Raw genomic sequence first — 21160 nt, 5'->3', positions numbered from 1 at the left:
CAACTTAAACCTGTCATATGTCCCGCCCCCTTTTTTAATGACTCACCCACAGTCCATCCCCTCAAAGTAATCAAAACAGAACAGAAGTGGTCGAAAGTGGACAAAAGAGAAGGATTTAATCTCCACATGTGATGGGACACATCTTAATACCAGATGTAAACTGGGCCTTAGATAAAATATAAAGCTTATTAACTCTTTTCCCCGCAATTGACGAGTTAACTCGTCAACAGTGATGGGAGTAACGCGTTACTCTAATTCCACTACTTTTAGCAGTAACGAGCATGTAACGAAGTATTTTTTTAATCAAGTAACGCAATTACAATTACTGAAATTTAAATGAGTTCGTTACTCACGTTACTCTATTTTGTAAAAAAATAACACTTGCAGACAAGACATTTCTGATCTAACGTCGCAGGATCGTGGTGGGCGGCGCAATGAATCATTAAATTTCATCATGGCCGACAGTGCATATAGAATGAACATGAAAAATCTAAACGGGACAACATACGTTTGTTTAAAAATTGTGCGCAAGTCATAATCCATCCGGTCTCATGTTTGTAAATTATCTTTGCCAAGCAATCCCAGTATGACATCAACTTGAATTTGTTGTCCACAAAAGTAATAAATCTGAAAAATTTTAATATATTATCAGATGTTTACATCTGCCTTCAAGGAAGAGAACGATCCGCGATTGTTGTTTCCAGTAAAATATTCACACTGCGTTGTACAACTGTTAAAACGTATTAAAACTACAAAGTATGTGTGAGTGGGCATTTAGTTTCAGTTTTGGTTTCACTCGCTACGTATCCGACAAAACAATCCACTCGCACTGTCCGTCTGACAAAACAATCCACGTACTCCGTTTTCTGATTAAATATCTTCCTTTAATTTTGTTTATCATTTAATTCAAACATAAAAAATATACAAACAATATATGATTTTAAATATCACAGATGCAGTAAAGAAAACTGTGTGACTTCAATGTATTCCAAAGAGCGCACTACCCACCGTAAGCTTCACAGTCTCCAAATTCTTAAAGAGACAGTACACAATTTTAACACGTTAGATATTTTCAATGTAAACATACCGAATATTTGTCTAAATGGTCTAAATGATATACATAAATAAACTAAGCTTACATATTAAGATATTTTCTAACAAAAATATTCAAAGGCTGAATCTAAAGCAAAATAGGCTTCTACAGTATGTGAGATATTAGAGTCTTACGTGTAAAATAGTCCATCCATATAAGAAACTTTGATAAAATAATCCAGTACATAACCGAACTAACAAAAGACTGACGCCCACAGCCTATCATTTTATTGTTTGACTGTTCATATTTACATTTAAAAAGCAGACATCAAAGTAACTTAAAAGTTACTTTCCCTAGTAACTAATTACTTTTGATATACAGTAACTGGTAAAGTAATTCAATTACTTTTAAAAGAAGTAACTAGTAACTGTAACTAATTACTAATTTTCAGTAACTTGCCCAACACTGCTCGTCAATTAAGAGAAAACGCTTCCCTGCCAATGACAAGTTTTTCCGGCAATCCGTATTTCCACTATTATCCACCAGGTGGTGCTCTTACCCAACTTATAAAACCCATAAGTGTATGTTTTGATAATAGCTCTGAATCTGATCTGCATCAAAAGTCCTTCACAAAAACGCAATTATCTCAGCCTTTTGCTCAATTTTTTTATTTTTGAAGACTACCCATATTTGAGAGGTAATAAAAAGAGAACAATTAAAGGTAGGATGAAACTTTTTTATTTGAAAGCAGAGTGTCTGTTCTTTCATTTGATATATTGTATGTTTATATATTTAAAGAAGAAATTTTTCTGGAAGACATTAAACTTTTGTGGAAAAAAATGCTGGCATTGGCTGGCAACTTAAAAAAAAAACGCGGCCGGAGAAAGAGTTAAGGTGAAATGTGGTACATGTTGCAGACACATAATACATTTGATTATTATGTGTGTCCACTTGGATTTAACTCACAAACTTTTGCATTTCCACCAAAGCAAGATATTTTTTCAGTCGTTTCCACCTTAACAACCACGAAAGAATCACCCAGTATACAATAGCAACCCTGCAGCAATTCACAAGAAACCATTTAAAACACATAAGCAATGCTCAGCATGGCCCTACCGACCACTCACAACACTTCTGCATAGTGGTGTTGTGATGCTCAACTTTGCAAGGGCACCACTTACATGTTCTTGAGAAAAGGTAAATCTGCCCCGTTATGCTTAAAAAGCACATACATGGACACGCACACACATTTAAATTTGACACGTACACACATAAACTTGACACGTTCACACATACACATATAAACTTGACACGTATTTCTACAACTAGACACACAATTTTAAAAACCCAAGAGTAAAGACAGACACAGCAGAACACAATCTCCGTGGGATTGTTTCATTTCATGTTACCAGTCACCATCTGTATTGCAGAATTACAGAGGGTCACTCAGGCCAGACCAAAATGGAAACAAGACTGGTACGGGCTGGAAAACATTACATTACCCATTCTCCATAGCGACAGCGGTCAGCCGGGAAAACTGTCAATCACAGTACAGTGAAGGACGGCAGGAATACTTTGTACATTTCAAGATGTCAGCTCTTTGACATATTTAGACACACAAACACAAACATCCTCTAATTTGTGTACATAAAAACACATAAAGCACACAGATGGAGCACAAAATGAAATTGTATTTACTCAACATAATCTCAACTACAGTCCAGATCCTGCATGCCATTCTGTACGGTAGCCCTAAATTATATTTAAATTGAATGCTAATGAGGCTTCCTCTCTGTTTGCATAGTGCAGTTAACCTTAAGCTATTACCACCTGCAAAAAGCATGTTTGTTTAGATTTTCTATTGTTCGTGGCATCAGATGATGGAGAACAGCATTGTATCCAGGCACACATCCAGACACATGGTGTAGTCGAGTGCAGTTGTAAAGAGCAGATTCAATTTTTGTGAATTCCACGTTTAGTATCTGGAATATGGGATGACTATATTTCAGTGTCATTTATGCATTGGCAGACGCGTTTATCCTAAGCGACTTCAAGATGTATATTTTACAGTTGGAATCGAAACCGTGACCTTTGCATGCCAACACAATGCTCTACCAATTAAGCTACAGGAAGGGCGAAGACATACTAGGCAGACAGCCATTGGAAGTCAACCAGGGGAGCTCTCCTCTGTCTGGATTTACCACAGAAACAAAGGCGACGTTAACGGTTGACGCAAGCTCAAAGGACCAACACCACCAATCCATGGCATCTCATTTTCCATTTTCTAATGTGTGCACTTGACAGAGCCGAAATCTGTTTCGCATTTTCTATTCGAACGGTTTTGGTTTAAAAAATAGGAAAACTGGACCTTGATCGTTGTGAAAGGGTAAAAGTGCACCGATTAAATTTGATAGTTTGAGCATGTGAATCGAACGTACACCTGTTTGGCTGGACGTCTGAATGTTGTGGTAGAAATCTAGTTTGGATGTTCAAAACAATGTCCATAAGAGTGAGTCATTAATCATTTTTCTGGCTTTATTATTAGCGGCGATTGAAAAGGAAAGTCAAGTATTATTATTATTATTACAATTGCACAACCTTGGGGTTAAAGGTGTAGAGCAACATAGAGACTAGAAGTTCGCTGCCCAGAAAAGGACAACTTTGACAGGAATTGTTCACCCAAATATTAAATAATTTTCTCAATTTACTCATGCCCAACCAGAGGTATATGAGTTCATTTCTTTAGCTGAAGTAGGGATGCACCGAATCCAGATTTTTTGGGTTCGGCCGAATACCGAATCCACTGTTTAAGATTCGTCCGAAACCGAATACCGAATCCTACTCGCATCCTTATTCCATAAACACTGTAAAACACATTAATGAAGTAAACAATGTCCACAGCAGTGTATTTTTCATTTTATTTATTTTAACTGTAAAAAAGGATAGGCAACATTATGAGAGGATGACAAGTGGGAAAAACTATTTTGACAATTACCATAAGCCTATACATAATGAAATCGATGCAGTGCGACACGCTCGTTTTTTCAGGTGCGCCCGCGAAATGTGAACCGCCCCTAAGGCTCATCGAAAGAAAAAACGTATCTCCACGTTAGCACCCGATGTGTGTAATCATTGGCCTTGTGACGTCGACCAGTGTAGCGCAAGCCTACGGTTCGGTGCGGTGGAAAAAAAATCCCGAACACCATCAATAAGCCAAGTATTCGTCTGAATCCTGGATTCGGTGCATCCCTAAGCTGAACATAAGCAAATCATTTTATACTGTCATTTTAAATGGGGGGTCAACATGGCGAAGACCCAAATCCAAATGACTCCAAATAGGTTAGTATCCATGGAAACAAACTGATCACCATGGAAAGCTGCACACCAAGAACGTCGAATAATGGCAAATTTGAATGTATCACACTAATCTCTGTTTCCATCAGGGCTTGACATTAACACCCGTCAACCCGCCAAATGTGGGTAGATTTCCACTGACAACCAATCCCACTAGCCACTTTGGCAGGTTGAATATATTTTTTTGTAGTTTTCTTAAAAGTTATGCGAAATTATAGATAATGCGTAATGTGCAACGTACAGTAGGGATTATTTACCATAGAGAGCTTGAACGCTGATGGATTTGCGAATGCACGGGATGCCATCTGAGCGCACAAACACACACTTCGGGAAAGATAAAACTATTGCATGGAAGTGATTGAAGAGATTTAAAGTGTGTGCACAGCAGAACGCGTCTGTACCAGGACCGGTCGTTTCTCTAAACTGAGATCTGTTTAAGTTTCACAACAACATATTTCAGTTGTTTAAAAACAGCATTTACACATGACTTATTGGGTTATAGTTTCACAATCTCGTCTGACGGTAATAAAAGCGCGTTTTTAAGGTGCAAAGTACTGACAGGAATGTTAATCTGACAGGAAGTTTCGTTTTATCAGGTATGTGCATGTACCATATTTTTCCACAGGCAGCACGACTAACATGGCAGGGCATCTCCGGGTTCAAGGTCAGATATTATATTTCATAAAAGTCTAGTCTAAAAATGGCATAGCATTTTTGTGCTTTAAAAAATTGGTAAAAAACGAGAATCTAATCGTGACTTTAGAATCGAAAATGTAATCGAATCGAGGATTTGGAGAATCGTGACACTGCTACTAAATATATGATATGATCTATACTGATATACCTGATATATACCAGCCAATAAATGTAGTTTTAATTTGGATGCTCAATCTGCGTTTGAGAATCAATCTATTAAAATTTTATTCAAGTAAAATGACTCAAAATAAAGTCATTTTAGGATGCCAAAGTCTATAATCATATAAAATGTATTTTACCAACAACTAAATTGTGGCCACTTAAAATCATGAGTGGCTTGTAACTTTCGAAAACAACTAGCCACTTTGGCTGGTGAGCAAAAAAATTGATGTCAAGGCCTGGTTTCCATGGATAGGTGACGTATCGATCACTAAATATATAGATCACTACTGTATAGCTCAGTGGTAGAGCCTTGCGTTAGCAGCGCAAAAGGTCATGGGTTCGAACTCACAGAACACACACGCTGATAAAAAAGAAATGTATATTGTACTGCACTGTAAGTTGCTTTGAATAAAATGCATAAACGTGAATAGGCTCAAAATACGAAATGTTTTCTCTCACAATCATATTGTTTCACTTCAGAAGACAAACATTAACTCACTGGAGTCATCTGGATCACTTCAATGATGGATGTGTGTGCTTTTTGAAGCTTCGCCATTTTGAGCTTTATAAAAAACATAAGAGGCACTTCAAATGTAGTTTGAGTTCGACTAAAGTATGGAATTATCATATGGGTTAACTATTCCTTTAACAGCTCGATCAATAAATATTTTTTACTTAAAGGATTAGTCCATTTTTTAAAAAAAAAATTCAGATAATTTACTCACCACCACCATCCAAAATGAAGATGTCTTTCTTTGTTCAGTCGAGAAGAAATTATGTTTTTTGAGGAAAACGTTCCAGGATTTTTCTCATTTTAATGGACTTTAATGGACCCCAACACTTAACAGTTTTAATGCAGTTTAAAATTGCAGTTTTTAAACTATCCCAAACGAGCCATAAGGGTTTTATCTAGCAAAACGATTGTCATTTTTGGCAAGAAAAATAAAAAATATGCAACTTAAACAACAACAACTCGTCTTCCTCCGGCTGTGTGACGCGCCAGCGCGATCTCACATAATTGCGTAATGACGTGGAAAGGTCACGTGTTACATATATGAAACGCACATTTGCGGACCATTTTAAACATACAACATACAACAACGTCGGAACAGTCCTCTTTCTCCACACTTGTAAACACTGGGGCGTAGTTTCGCATACGTCATCCGTGACCTCTTGATGTGATAACGTATTATGTGAGGTTGCACTGGCGCGTCACACGGCTGGAGGAAGATGAGAAGTTGTGGTTTTAAAGTGCATATTTTTGCCAAAAATGACAATAGTTTTGCTATATAAGACCCTTATGCCTCGTTTGAGATCGTTTAGAGTCCTTTGAAACTGCAATTTTAAACTACATTAAAACTGTTAAGTGTTGGGGTCCATTAAAATGACAAAAATACTGAAATGTTTTCCTCAAAAAACATAATTCCTTCTCGACTGAACAAAGAAAGACGTCAAAATTTTGGATGACATGGTGGTGAGTAAATTATCTGGATTTTTTTTAAAGAAAATGGACTTATCCTTTAAAGTGTTTTAACAAAGATATATACATGTTACCCTTTTAAACCTTTTGGACCGCTTGCCCCATAAGCGTCCATTATAAGTGTATTAATTGTCAACATGTTTCCAGCTCATTTATATACGCTGAGGGACGAATCAAAATTATGGTCCGTGGTAGTCAAAAATACGCCACAGATACGGTACATCAACTCTGGCTTGACAAAATACAAAAAACCCAAAGTTTTTGGACCATTATTTTAACACAAAGAAAACTGCGATTTCTCATTTCTCAATATAACATCTTCCGAAAACAAAAAAATGTTATGCTAACTTTGACCGAATTTGTGCCGTTTCGCGTTCCCTTCACTCTTCCTCTTTATAATCTCGACAGGGGGGCGTTAATTTGGGCGAGGATGCGGTCTGGAGGCAATCTACTACAACTTCTCAGCTTTTCTCTCCCCTTTCGTTTCCCCTTCGGAGAAGGGCGGGGCTCGTATACTTTTACTGCTTTCATAATAAACGTACAATTGATACAGGTGGTGGGCCGGATGGTGCTTGATGCTGGAACATAAGTTAATGGTTGTAAAGTCAAGCGCCTTCGGCAAACGACAACCGTGGCAATCAAAAGACCCCTCCACATCCTCTTCTTCTGTGGTACAGAGGGAACAACGACCGCTTGAACGTATAGATGAACCAGACGTGATCTTCATGATGTTTATCACGCTTCCCCTGGAGCGGAAACTTCCGTAATCGCTCAGGCGTGGCTAAATAGATCTACACGCAACCATTAACACATGTCTGTAAACGTATATCTCCAGGCAAACATACAGACAGCACCGCGGTTTCCCATAAACCCAATGGACTTCATTCCTGAAACGTGAGGAAAACAGATTCATGTGTTGATAAAGTCATTCGGCGATTGCGAATAAATGCAACAATCAAAACAACATAACTTCACACTAACTATGGCTGTATGCCAATTTGCATACTTTGTAACAGCAGCAAATGCGAACAAACTGAATGAAAAAAAGAATAATTGGCAACGTTCACCCAATACAACCTCTGAGCAATAATCATGTAACCTGTATCTGTTCATACCGTGAACCCAACGAGACTTTATGGTGTACGAAATGTCATATGGGTTTCAGAAGGTAGCTCTACTTTGTAAGCCCTCGATGTGCACTTTTACCAAATCTGATGCACTCTTCATAGTGGACTTCTGCCTTAAATCAATGAAAACCATGCAGATGGTGCTGCTGGAGGCCAACTCCATACTGTATTGTAATCTTGTCTAGACCCAAGATACAGAACACACACAACATACAAAACCAATTGAGTTTGAAGACTGGCATTCTTTTCACGGATCAGCAGATGTGTTTTGTTTCGTATGCTTTGAATCATTCGCCGCAGAGGAAAGTATGAAGTATGAAAGCAAAATGAATGAGTGCTTGTGTTTACTGCTGACCTTAAAACTAACAACAACCAGAAATAAGTCTGTATGTAGTCTATATAACTTCAGAAATATGAACCACTTAAAAGACTGCTCAACTGTAGTGCAGTTTCAAAGGAAAGCGGCACAGGAAGTATATAAAATGATGTGATTACCATAATAAAACATAGAGCTTTGCTGATACGGAGCATGTTTTAAAAAAGACTAAAGGCTGAGCTCATATGGTTGCATTAATTAATTTGTGATATTTTGTGATTGATGCACGATAGTAATCTGTGTCCTGGATAACAACTGTTTCTGATTTTCGGAAATTACCGTATTCGGAGCGATCAATTACATTGTCATGGCTGTCACAGATGAAACAAGGAAAACATATAATCACTATCTCATCCAGCTATTCATCCATATTGTCAAAAAACACAAGAAGCAGAGTTTTTGGATCACAGCACATGAGAAATACTATGTCCCGAGGGCCGGCTTAAACTTGATTGGGGAATGCTAATTTAGTTTTAGTTTTCCATAAATATCATGTGAGGACAGAGTCACTTTCCTACAAAGTTCAGTAGTCTGCAAACAGAAAGATTAGATACTTCTACAGTAAATAGAAAATACAAGGCAGGCCAAATGAGGTGGTATCAGCATGAGTTTTGGAGGGTTGCCTGTAGCAGAATATAAAATGGATTTTTGGAATGCAGATTCAGACTCACAGCCTATTTATTTCAATGGTACCCAATCGTCCAGCGGATTATCTGAGATGTGTGTCTCTGCAAGCTCATGTGAATGGGCCATCAGTCATTTAACTGACATGAAAACGTACCTGTGGGCTTTGAATCTGATACATGTCACTGGGAATTTCTTTTCCTTTTGGAGTTTGAAACCTCATTTTCCATTTAATGGAAAAGTTTTGTTTGGACAGTTTGCAGAAATTTTCTCCACAAAAACGGTTTTCAGCAACGAGGGGGAGTAAATAGTGAATACATTTAAACTTTAAAGTTTGCTCATTTTTCTTTAAAGGGATAGTTCACCCAAAAATTAAAATAATGCATAAATGTCTTTGTTCTGATATACGCAAAAAGTAAGATATTTTGAGGAATATTTGTAACCAAACTGATAAGAATCCCCATTGACTTCCATAGTATTCTTTTATCCTACTATGGAAGTCAGTAGGGCTTCTAAATAATTTAAAGTCTTTTCATTTTTGGGTGAACTATCCCTTTAACACTGCTTAAACATTTGGCACTGTTCACTGCATTCACTCTCATTTAGGGCTCCAAAGTGATTAATCGCAACTAATCGTTTTCAGAATAAAAGTTTTTGTTTACATCAATATATGTGTGTATTGTGTAGAATAATTATGTAAATATATAAATACACACAGATGCATGTATATATTTACATTTGTATATACATTTTTATATTTATATAATATTTATTTTATATATAATTATAAATACTTAATATATAAATATTTTTTTCTTAAAATTATACATGTATGTGTGTGTGTGTATTTATATACTGTATTTATTATAATTGTAATTATTATACACAATACATACATATATTTGATGTAAACAAAAACTTTTATTCTGCAAACGATTAGTCACGATTAATCGTTTTGCAGCCCTACTCACATTGATACTGATAAAATGTATAGCTTGAATCCACTATAAACGGCTTTGCATAAAAGCGTCTGCCAGATTGCTCATTTTTCTTTAAAGGGATAGTTCACCCAAAAAATTAAAATAAGGTTGTTACAAAACTGTATAAATGTATTTGTTCTGATATACACAAAGAAAGATATTTTGAGGAATGTTGTAACCAAACTGATCAGAAGCCCCATTCTCTTCCATAGTATTCTTTTATCCTACTATGGCTAAGTAATATAAAGTATTTTCATTTTTGGGTGAACTATCCCTTTAACACTGCTATAACATTTGGCACTGTTTACTGCACTGCATTCACTCTCATTTAGGGCTGCAAAACGATTAATCGCGACTAATCGTTTGCAGAATAAAAGTGTTTGTTTACATCAAATATATGTGTGTATTGTTTATAATAATTAAATACACACAGATGCATGTATATATTTACATTTGTATATACATTTTTATATTTATATATCATTTATTTTATATATAATTATAAATACTTAATATAAATAGTTTTTTTCCTTAAAATTATACATGCATGTGTGTGTATTTACTGTACACAAAATTATTATACACAATACATACATATATTTGATGTAAACAAACACTTTTATTATGCAAACGATTGGTTGCGATTAATCGTTTTGAAGCCCTACTCTTATTATATATTGATACTGATAAAATGTATAGCTTGAATCCACTGTAAGCGGTTTTGGATAAAAGCATCTGCAAGATTGCTTATGTTTCTTTAAAGGGATAGTTCACCCAAAAATTAAAATAATGTATAAATGTCTTTGTTCTGATATACGCAAAAAGGAAGATATTTTGAGGAATATTTGTAACCAAACTGATAAGAATCCCCATTGACTTCCATAGTATTCTTTTATCCTACTATGGAAGTCAATAGGGCTTCTAAGTAATATAAAGTCTTTTCATTTTTGGGTGAACTATCCCTTTAACAGCGCTTAAACATTTGGCAATGTTCACTGCATGCATTCACTCTCATTTAGGGGTGCAAAATGATTAATCGCAACTAATCGTTTGCAGAATAAAAGTTTTTGTTTACATCAATATATGTGTGTATTGCGTATAATAATTATGTATATATAAATACATCTGTGTGTCTGTATATAATTCATCTCTTTATATAAATACACACACATGCATGTATAATTTTAAGAAAAAAATCTATGTATATATTATTTATAATTATATCTAAAATAAATTATATATAAATTATATAAATATACATTTTTATATTTATGTATATTTTATTTTATATATAATTATAAATAATTAATATATAAATATTTTTTTTAAATGTATACATTCATGTGTGTACAGTACTTATAAATACATAATTATTATACACAATACACACATATATTTGATGTAAACAAAAACTTTTATTCTGCAAACAATTAGTCCTGATTAATCATTTTGCAGCCTTACTCTCACTATATACTGATTAAATGTATAGCTTGAATCCACTGTAAGCTGCTTTGAATAAATGCGTCTGCCAGATGCATAGATGTAAATGTAATGTAAATCTATATCCAAGCCATGTGCTCTGATTCACATCCAAATCACAAAAGTATCAAATTATGCATCAAAGTTAAGTACTGACATTTATGTGTTTGTGTAAATCCCTATAAGCAAAGCTAATGGCCATTTGATGCTTAGCATACATCACAAAATACAACGAGGAATTCTGGTAATTTAAAGGTCTGATATGTCATTGTGTATTTGGTTGTAAGAGAGAGAAAAAGGGCAGGTCACGTGCCGAGATGAGTTCAGTCCAAATGCATTACTGTAGTAATGAGAACTACACAGGGAAAATATTGGCACGGGCCCAGACAGCTAAGGATGGGGTGGGGGGAGAGGTTACGTAAGAAAGCGGGACCCGTGTTTCGACTCCAATATGTTATTTAAAGGGCCATCTGGTGGCCACAATTTCAAGCGCTCTTTAATTCAGTACGCTCAGTCTGTTATCCCTCCCTCCTGGATATTTTCTGATGTCTCACCTCTAAACATCTCTGTCATGTACTGTAGTAAGGATCCAATCACCACCCCACCCTTTGTGTCTTCGACTCGAACTTCCCTTGATCAGTTATTAATGTCTGCGTTTGATCCGACGCACGTTTTTTCTATTAAATACTGCTGCGGGATATAAGACACTTTTCCATATGGATCTGTTTTGCAATGCCTATTGTTGTCTACTATCTGGCCATTTTTGGTCACTTTACATGCCCCGCAGTATCTGTTGATATAAATCTGGCTATGCATGATCAAACACAGACGTATGCATATCTACACTGTCCTGTATATACTGTAGTACACGGCTTTATTTACCATACTGTACCTTTTCTTTTTGTTATTGTTTCTCACAATTACAAAGTTGTCACTGAGATGGTCCTAATATGTATCATTTAGGTGCAGATATGGTACTAATATGCACTCTTCAGATCCAAATGTGCACTTTTTGGGAACAGGTTTTGTAAGATTGTACAAATAGTAAGTGACATGCATGCAAACCTATTATTATGGATTTTAATTAATGATATAATGTCAAAACAAAGCTAATTTGGAGAAGTTTAGTATTTTTGGTGTGTTTTATGCACTTTCTAAAAGTAATTAATTGTTTACAGAATTATAGCATGGCTTTATTAATGTTTCCCCAAGCAGCTTTTGAATATTAAACAATGCATCTCAATAATAGTTGCTTTCTAAATAGTCTAAACGTCAGGTTGACAGATGGGAAACACACAAACGCATCAAGTGCTGTTTCAAATTTGAGAACGAGAAGTCCTGCTGTTGTAAATTTATTACTAAATTCAGCTACTTACTATTTATGCAATTATGGATTACAGCAATAGATGTGCATTTGTACACTACTGTACTGCTCCCATGGCCAGAAATTGTATAATGCACAATATGCAGAAGATTTTTGGCGAAAAGCAACGAATGCATACAGCTGCAGTGCATGCAAAAATGCATTGCATTAACAGTTGCAATGAAATGTCCCATGCAGGAAGTTATAAAACCTCCTACATTAAATCACGAATATTTCAATAACTCCACGCTGAGCATGAATTAACACAGGCGCCTGGAAATACACCCAACAGGACCTCCTGCATACCGGCCCGTGGCCAACAAACAGTAGCCGTCCCAAAACTTCCATCCGCAGGGGAAAAAAATAACAGTGTCTATTAAATCTGGCACTGCCAGCCGTTTACTTTCCATGCGCAAATGAGTACGGCAGGCACCTCGGAGTATCCACATTACCCTCAGTGACAGGACCGAGCATGCATCCGTGGAAAATGCCACAGGGGAGAGCGAGGAAAAAGAGATGGGTTGGGTGGGACGCGGGTTCGCCGCTGATGAATATCTTAGATTCTTTGCATGACCCTTGCGAGTGACCTCCCAGCATGATTTACCTGGGAGGCTACTTTTATGAGCGACCGGTGGATGGTAAATCTATGAATGAAAGGTAGGTGCCGGCTCTGCATCATGTGCGGGGATTATTCATGGCTGATGTACCGCTGTAATAAGCTGTTAAAGTTATGGAAGAGGGCCAGCATCATGCTATAGATCCTACATATATTGTGTCTTAAATACCTGCACAGCTGCCATGACTCATTTCGTTATTGTCCATTTATTATGAATGTCTACCGCAAATCAAAGCTGCATGTGCAAAAAACACCTGCCTCAATGCAAAAAAAATATATATATATAATAATAATAATAAAAGCCAGAGGAGTCGTTTTATCATGCACAAGAAAATCCAATGGTTGCTTTTATGTCATGCATAACAAAAGTGATAATTTTGACAAAATAAGCAAATAAACTCAAATCACAGCTATGCAACATTTCACAGATTTGAACAAAAAAAAACAAGTATTTCATCTATTTGCACAAGTTAAGACAAACTCAACCTGTCAGGTGCTCAAATATCCATGTGACAGGTCACAACACTTGTTGTTTATGGCTTCCTCTCTCTGGTGCCTTTTGACACTAAAGTGTGCTTCTCTCAAAAGCATGTGGAAAACATTTAACATCATTACAAAGTTAAATCATCTTCAGACGCAACCATCAGCTGTGTATATGTTGTCTGATAAAGCACAACAGCACGTCTGCATTAATTCATGCACAGAAGCATCAAGCCGAGAGATTGGATCCTCACCTTGCAAGCTGCGCTGAAAATCCCGGCTGTTCGGTGTGTGCGCGCGTCTCTAACGCACTCCTCTAACTCTTACTAACTGACGGCTTTCATCCACAAGTCACTGCATGGCTCTTATTACACCCAAATGCAAAGAGAGCACGCGAGAGAGGAGGACAACTAGTGAGAGGAGAGAGAGAGAGAAAACTTAGCCCAACCCAGAAAGATAAGTGAAGCTGGCAAAACTCTCCCAAGCATGACAAAACCGGAGCGTTTCAACTTTTTTTGTTTACACTCATCCTCTCCTGAAATTTCTATTAAAGGGACAGTTCACCCAAAAATGAATCCTTTAACTTCATTATTTGCAGTGAGAGTATATGGTGACCAGAGCTCATCAAGCATTTAAAAAAACATCAAACATTATTAAAGTCTGAAGTCATGCAATGATTTGTGAGGAAATTTGTAATCATTTTCAGATATTTGCCACTGCCATGGGAGCATTCACATTAACACAATTCAAACCGGTTTAAGGTCAGTAAATCCAAATGCCATTTATTTTTATTTTTTTCTAACCAATGACTTATTTTATGCTGAAGCCATGCAATCCCTTTGTGAGGAAATTGATAATAATTTTCAGATCTTGCCTGCCACAGAAGCATTCACATTAACACAATTCAAGTTCAAACCGGTTTGAGGTCAGTAATTCCTAATGCCATTTGTTTTGATATGTATATGTATGCTAAAACCATGCAATCACTTTGTGAGGAACTTTTTAATAATTTCAAATATTTGCCAACGCCACAGGAGCATTCACAGTTACACAATTCAAATTCAAACCGGTTTGAGGTCAGTAATGCCATTTGTTTGATACGGATTGTAACCAATGACTTATTTTATGCTTAAACCATGCAATCACTTTGTGAGGAAATTGATAATAATTTTCATATATTTGCCTGCCACAGAAGCATTCACATAAACACAATTCAAATTCAAACCGGTTTGAGGTCAGTAATGCCCAATGCCATTTATTATATGTTTTGTAATCAATGACTCATTTTATGCTTAAACCATACAATCACTTAGTAGGAACTTCTTCATAATTTCAAATACTTGCCAACGCACAGGAGCATTCACATTTACTCAATTCAAATTCAAACCGGTTTGAGGTCAGTAATGCCAAATGTCATTTATTATATGTTGTGTAATCAATGAGAAAGTTTATGCTAAAGCCATAAAATCACTTTGTGAAGCAATTGTTGTTAGTTTTCAGATATCTGCCACCACCACAGAAGCATTCACATTAACACAATTCAAATTCAAACTGGTTTGAGGTCAGTAATGCTTAATGCCATTTATTATATGTTTTGTAATCAATGACAAATTTTATGCTAAAACCATACAATCACTTTGTGAGGAACTTCTTCATAATTTCAAATACTTGCCAACGCCACAGGAGCATTCACATTTACTCAATTCAAATTCAAACCGGTTTGAGGTCAGTAATGCCCAATGCCATTTATTATATGTATTGTAACCAGTGACTTATTTTATGCTAAAACCATGCAATCACTTTGTGAGGAACTTTTTAAAAATTTCAAATATCTGCCAACGCAACAGGAGCATTCACATGAACACAATTCAAATTCAAACCAGTTTGAGGTCAGTAATGCCAAATGCCATTTATTATATGTCTTTTAACCAATGACTAATTTTATGCTGAAGCCATACAATCACTTAGTAGGAACTTTTTAATAATTTCAAATATTTGCCAACGCCAAAGGAGCATTCACATTAACACAATTCAAATTCAAACCGGTTTGAGGTCAGTAATGCCAAATGCCATTTGTTTTGATATGTCTTGTAACCAATGACTAATTTTATGCTAAAACCATACAATCACTTTGTGAGGAACTTTTTAATCATTAAATATTTGCCAATGCCACAGGAGCATTCACATAAACACAATTCAAATTCAAACCGGTTTGAGGTCAGAAATACCAAATGCCATTTGTTTTGAAATGTATTTTCAAAACTAATATGTATTTTCAAGACTAATTTTATGCTAAACCCATACAATCACTTTGTGAGGAACTTTTTAATCATTTCAAATATTTGCCACCACCACAGAAGCATTCACATTAACACAATTCAAATTCAAACCGGTTTGAGGTCAGTAATGCCAAATGCCATTTGTTTTGATATGTATTGTAACCAATGACTAATTTTATGCTAAAACCATACAATCACTTTGTAAGGAACTTTTTAATAATTTAAAATATTTGCAAACGCCACAGTAGCATTCACATTAACACAATTCAAATTCAAACCGGTTTGAGGTCAGTAATGCCAAATGCCATTTGTTTTGATACAATCTATTATAACCAATGACTTATTTTATGCTGAAGCCATGCAATCACTTTGTGAGGAAATTGTTAATAATTTCAAATATTTGCAAACGCCACAGGAGCATTCACATTTACACAATTCAAATTCAAACCGGTTTGAGGTCAGTAATGCCAAATGCCATTTATTTTTATATGTCTTGTAACCAATGACTAATTTTAGGTTTTCATTGGATAATGATTCAAAATGTCATCAGACAAATGTTATGAACTACTTTTATGTTACCTTTTCTACTTTTTAAAGCTTGACAGTCTACGTTCCCATTCACTTTCATTGAAAAGACAAGAACAGCTTGCACATTCTGCACAACATGTTTTGTTTTCAACAGAAGAAAGTCCTGAAGGTTTGAAACAGCATGAGAATGAGTAAATGATAACAAAGAGTTTTTCATTTTGGCTGAACTGTCCCTTCAATATTTTTTTTCTATTTTAAATTCAAAAGCTCTACTCTCTGAGCAGCTTTCTCTCTCGAAACAACTTCTTCTGCATCAAGTCTTCACTCTCCACTATCGCCCTCACTTTCTCTCTCTCTCTCTCTCTCTCTGCAGCTGTAAAAGGGAAACACACCTGTCCAGCTCTTATTAAAGCAGGTGATGACTTCTTATGACGAGAAAATGCTGAAACCTTCTTCCCTTTTCCCTGTTATTTTCACGAAATACGATGACAGCTTCTCATTATCACGTTCCAGAGAAAAATCATTCCCTCTGAATCTCTGTTGTTTATCTTCTCTTTCTACTCCGTCTTAGAGTTTTAGACAATTAGCATTAAATCATCTTTTTTAAGATTAATTTCGAAGTAATTTCACATTACGGGAAGGGCCCTTTCAAATTTCTCAGGAACCCACTCTTTGAGACCAGGCCTGGTGAAATTCAGTAATGATGTGTCATAGGCGATGTGGATGTCAAAGGCCAAACTCTGAGTATGCAAACGTGCATATTAGTAATGTAAAGGAAAGTCTCTGAGGGACAACATATTATCAGTGAATTACTGCAATTCTGCAGAAAGAAGTACCAGTAAGGCCAATAGCATAATGCAGCAGGAATCTGCAGCTTATCTTGGTTTAGTAGACTAGTCTAGTAGACTCATAGTGACTACTGGACAGTAAGTATAGCATCACTAACTTCAGAGTGTTTGAAAGGTGGGGAGATAAGACATTGATGTATTATACCTAATATTTAACACTGAGCAAGATTTCTTAAGAACTGTGTCTGTTTTTAAGTGTTGGTGAGAATAGTATCAGAAGCCAGGCTTCCGAGGAACAAAACATTTAGTTATGGCCCCAGTGTGAGGTTATCAATGGGAAAAGGTCAATCGACTAAATTAAACATATTTGTTAAACATTTGTGTCGGGTTAATGTGTTTTATGTTCTGAAGGGTACTATAAGTGACAAGAGGCAACCAACTTGGTTTTGACAGCTTTGGGAGTTTAAGAAATGACATCATTTCAGCTGGAGAATATCTGGAGAAAGAGGATGGACAGTAGGATTAAACAGAGTCCAGGAGATGTTGCAATAGGATATTAGAGAATGGAGATTCGCTGACCAACTGTGTCAGACAGTGAAAGACAAACAGGGCCCAGAATCCAGCATGTAAGGGGAATAATTACTTCCAGATAATGCAATAAGTTTGGTACCCACATGAACAGCTGCCCCTTCTGAGTACCCTTACACTAGAAGTGATGCTTCAGAAAGAAACTGTCATCACTTCTCATCACATACTGTAAAGCTGCTGTCATGGAAGTGAAAAGATCAGGCACAGTGGTTGAAAATGAAGTACCTGGAAGGTTTTAGGTTTCAGGACTGTGAAAAATGATCATTCGCTATGACAGATATTCCCTAGAAGACGTTTAAAGGACAGTTCACACATAGAAAAATGTTATTTAACTATTTCTACTATTTAAAAATAGTCAGCACAGTTGCAAAGAACAATGAGCTATTTTTTTTAAATAAAAAAAGGTGTATTTAGGACTGAAGCTGTCATTCTGCATTAGATCTTCTTTTAGGATTTACATAAGAAAGTGATTTAGGTTTGGAACAATAAGGATGGGTGTGTAAATAATGACCTATTGCTTCAACCACGAGCATGCTTGATGTTGCATTACAATTGTTATTACGTTCGTATTGTTTTGGGTTAATTGTGCACTATTTTTCTTATTCATGCCGTATATTATGGGGGACATTTCACAAGACTTTTTAAAGATGTCAAATAAATCTTTGGTGTCCCCAGAGTACGTATGTGAAGTTTTAGCTCAAAATAGCATAAAGATAATTTATTGTCGCATGTTAAAATTGCCACTTTGTAGGTGTGAGCGATATAGGTGCCATTTTTGGGTGTGTCCTTTTAAATGCAAATGAGTTGATCTCTTTAATAAATGGCAGTGCCGTGGTTGGATAGTGCAGATTAAGGGGTTGCATTATCCCCTTATGAGATCACAAGGGGAGGACAGTTCAATGACCTATTTTTTCACATGCTTGCAGAGAATGGTTTACCAAAACTAAGTCACTGGGTTGATCTTTTTCACATTTTTTAGGTTGATAGAAGCACTGGGAACCCAACTATAGCGCTTAAACATGGAAAAAGTCAGATTTTTATGATATGTCCCCTTTAGCTTTTCTTTTTATTCTTACACTGAAAAAAGAAATTCAGCATGAAGTTAAAAAAATTGGTTTCGCAAGTCAATACAAACCTACTATTTTAAGTTTTGACTTAAAAAAGTTGACATAACTTATAAAAACAAGTTGAAATTGTTTAACTTAATTTGTTATATTATGTTTGTTATAAAAATATGTCGATTCGACAAAAATGCTGCATTTATTTACATTTTTTGTTTCTTTAAATTGTTGTTTTCTTTGTCCTTCTTCATTGTCATATGAATTCACATCTTCATTCATGCATTTGGCAGACTTAAAGCAAATTAAGTAAAAAAATTACAGTGCATTCAAGTCATATACTTTTTCGGTACATGTATCCACCTAGGATCAATCCCATGACCTTCTGCACTGCTAACACAATGATTTACCAGTCGAGCTGTACAGAAACACCGTACCAAGTAAAGAAGACAAAAAGATGACAAAAGATCTTGAATTCAGTGATAATGAAATCTAAATGGCTTAAAAGTAGGGATGCGCCGATACAAAATTTCTTCCGATATTGTTAGAAATTAATAGTTTTGGTTTGAATTATTATGTCATGTAATCTTACCGTGGGTTGACACCAGCCGCGTTTGAGGCGTCAAAATCGCATCTACAACGTGTAGTTTGCCGCTTGAACATTTTGAGTTTACTCGCTTCATTCGCGCGTTAAAATCTATTTATCAAGACATTCATGTGGAAATTTGCATCATGGGAGGGGCTTCTGTGACTCCACTCACTTTTTGTAATCACGTCACTACTAGAGCAAGCTCCTGATTGGTTAACTTGGCGCGTTTTTCCGCCAAAGTTCAATTTTTTCAATTTGCGCGTTTGCCGCGGCACGCGCCAACGCGTCTTCACATTGACTTAACATTGAAATCATTGACGCCTCTACCGTGGCTGGTCTGAACGCAGCATTAGAAGGGCAGAAAGTAAACCACAATTTTATTTCTAAAAACAAATAATCACGCAGTATGAGTTCTGATTCATTTTTCCCCGCTACTTTTGACTGTCCAATAGTGATGGAAAAAAATGCAGATTATAGGCCAGTATATGCATCCCTTCAAATTGAAAAAGCAATCTACGCTCGCAAGGCAAAGGTCACAAATTCAATCCGGGAACACTTATATTGATCAAATGTATATCTTTAATGCACTGTGAGTGGCTCAAAGCATCTGCCAAATGTGTAAAATATACTGTACTTACTGATGTTATCATCTAAAAAATCACTACATGAATGCCAAAAAGTTAATTTTACCATTTGCATTCATCTTGAAAACAATTTCGGAGAAGCTCAGCCTCTTTTGGACCGTCCTTGTCTTTGGATAAAATCCTCTGCTGAGTTAAAAGGAGACGTTGTGGGTGCAGATCCACGAGAGTAAAGCCAGCCGGTCATCACAAACAGGTGGTTCGGCTACGCCACCCTGTTTCTGGAACATGCACGTGGTATCCAGGTTAAGCGAGGCAGACGTGCACTGGTGGGCTTATGGCAGCGTTAACCGGTGTACAATAAGCTCCATATGTGCCCTTACACTGTCTGCCAGGAGAGATCTGTTTTCTTTTGGCCACATGCTGCCGTTGTGAACCTGAACCAGGGTTGGCGATTAGAGGAATGGAGCTACAATAATTGAAGGGCAAGTAGTTCTTCCAAAAAAGTTGGATTTTTAGCAAAAACATGAATCTTGGTCATCCTGAACATTTGTGTGGAAATGTACAAAGCTGTTTGTTGTCACCATAATGACTGATTTGAAGCTCTTTGTTGTTTTTAGCCACGTGGGTGATTCTCACGAAATCCAGACTTAGAAGGTGTCCAGCATCAGAATTTTTTAAAAAAAGCCCTTGAAGCCATTTTTTTGGCACATATAAGATTAAGGTCTGAACTTACTATAACCATTATTTTTAGAAGATTTAAAAAATATGTCTTATAGAATTATTTACATCAAAAATGATCATTACCGCAACATGATATTACATTAAATATATGCATTTACAAACTCATGTTCGGTAATGAGAACTAAAAAGTTGTCCATGTACTATGACAAACAAAATTTTATCTGGAGAGAAAAAATAAGAACTGCTTACCTGGTAGCCATCTTGAGTGTCACAGTCAATTATGTCCCTTTCAACA

At 36.2% G+C, this 21160-nt stretch overlaps 1 protein-coding gene across 3 annotated transcripts in view; it reads right to left on the bottom strand.

Annotated features, from left to right (window-relative positions):
- Positions 1-21160, bottom strand: part of znf469 (zinc finger protein 469) — a 345099-nt gene that overhangs the window by 76857 nt on the left and 247082 nt on the right. The window contains exon 4 of one of the 3 annotated variants that reach the window (XM_055193247.2): positions 14025-14180. The exons of the other annotated variants lie outside the window; for them this stretch is intronic. The gene's annotated coding sequence lies outside the window, so the exon portion shown is untranslated. The remainder of the gene's footprint in view (positions 1-14024; positions 14181-21160) is intronic. 3 annotated transcript variants of the gene reach the window in all.

The sequence above is a fragment of the Misgurnus anguillicaudatus genome, chromosome 6 (genome assembly GCF_027580225.2).
Source record: "Misgurnus anguillicaudatus chromosome 6, ASM2758022v2, whole genome shotgun sequence".
In the NCBI taxonomy this organism is placed as follows: domain Eukaryota; kingdom Metazoa; phylum Chordata; class Actinopteri; order Cypriniformes; family Cobitidae; genus Misgurnus; species Misgurnus anguillicaudatus.
Note: the sequence above shows the minus strand (reverse complement) of the source record. Positions and strands in the feature narration are given on the sequence as shown.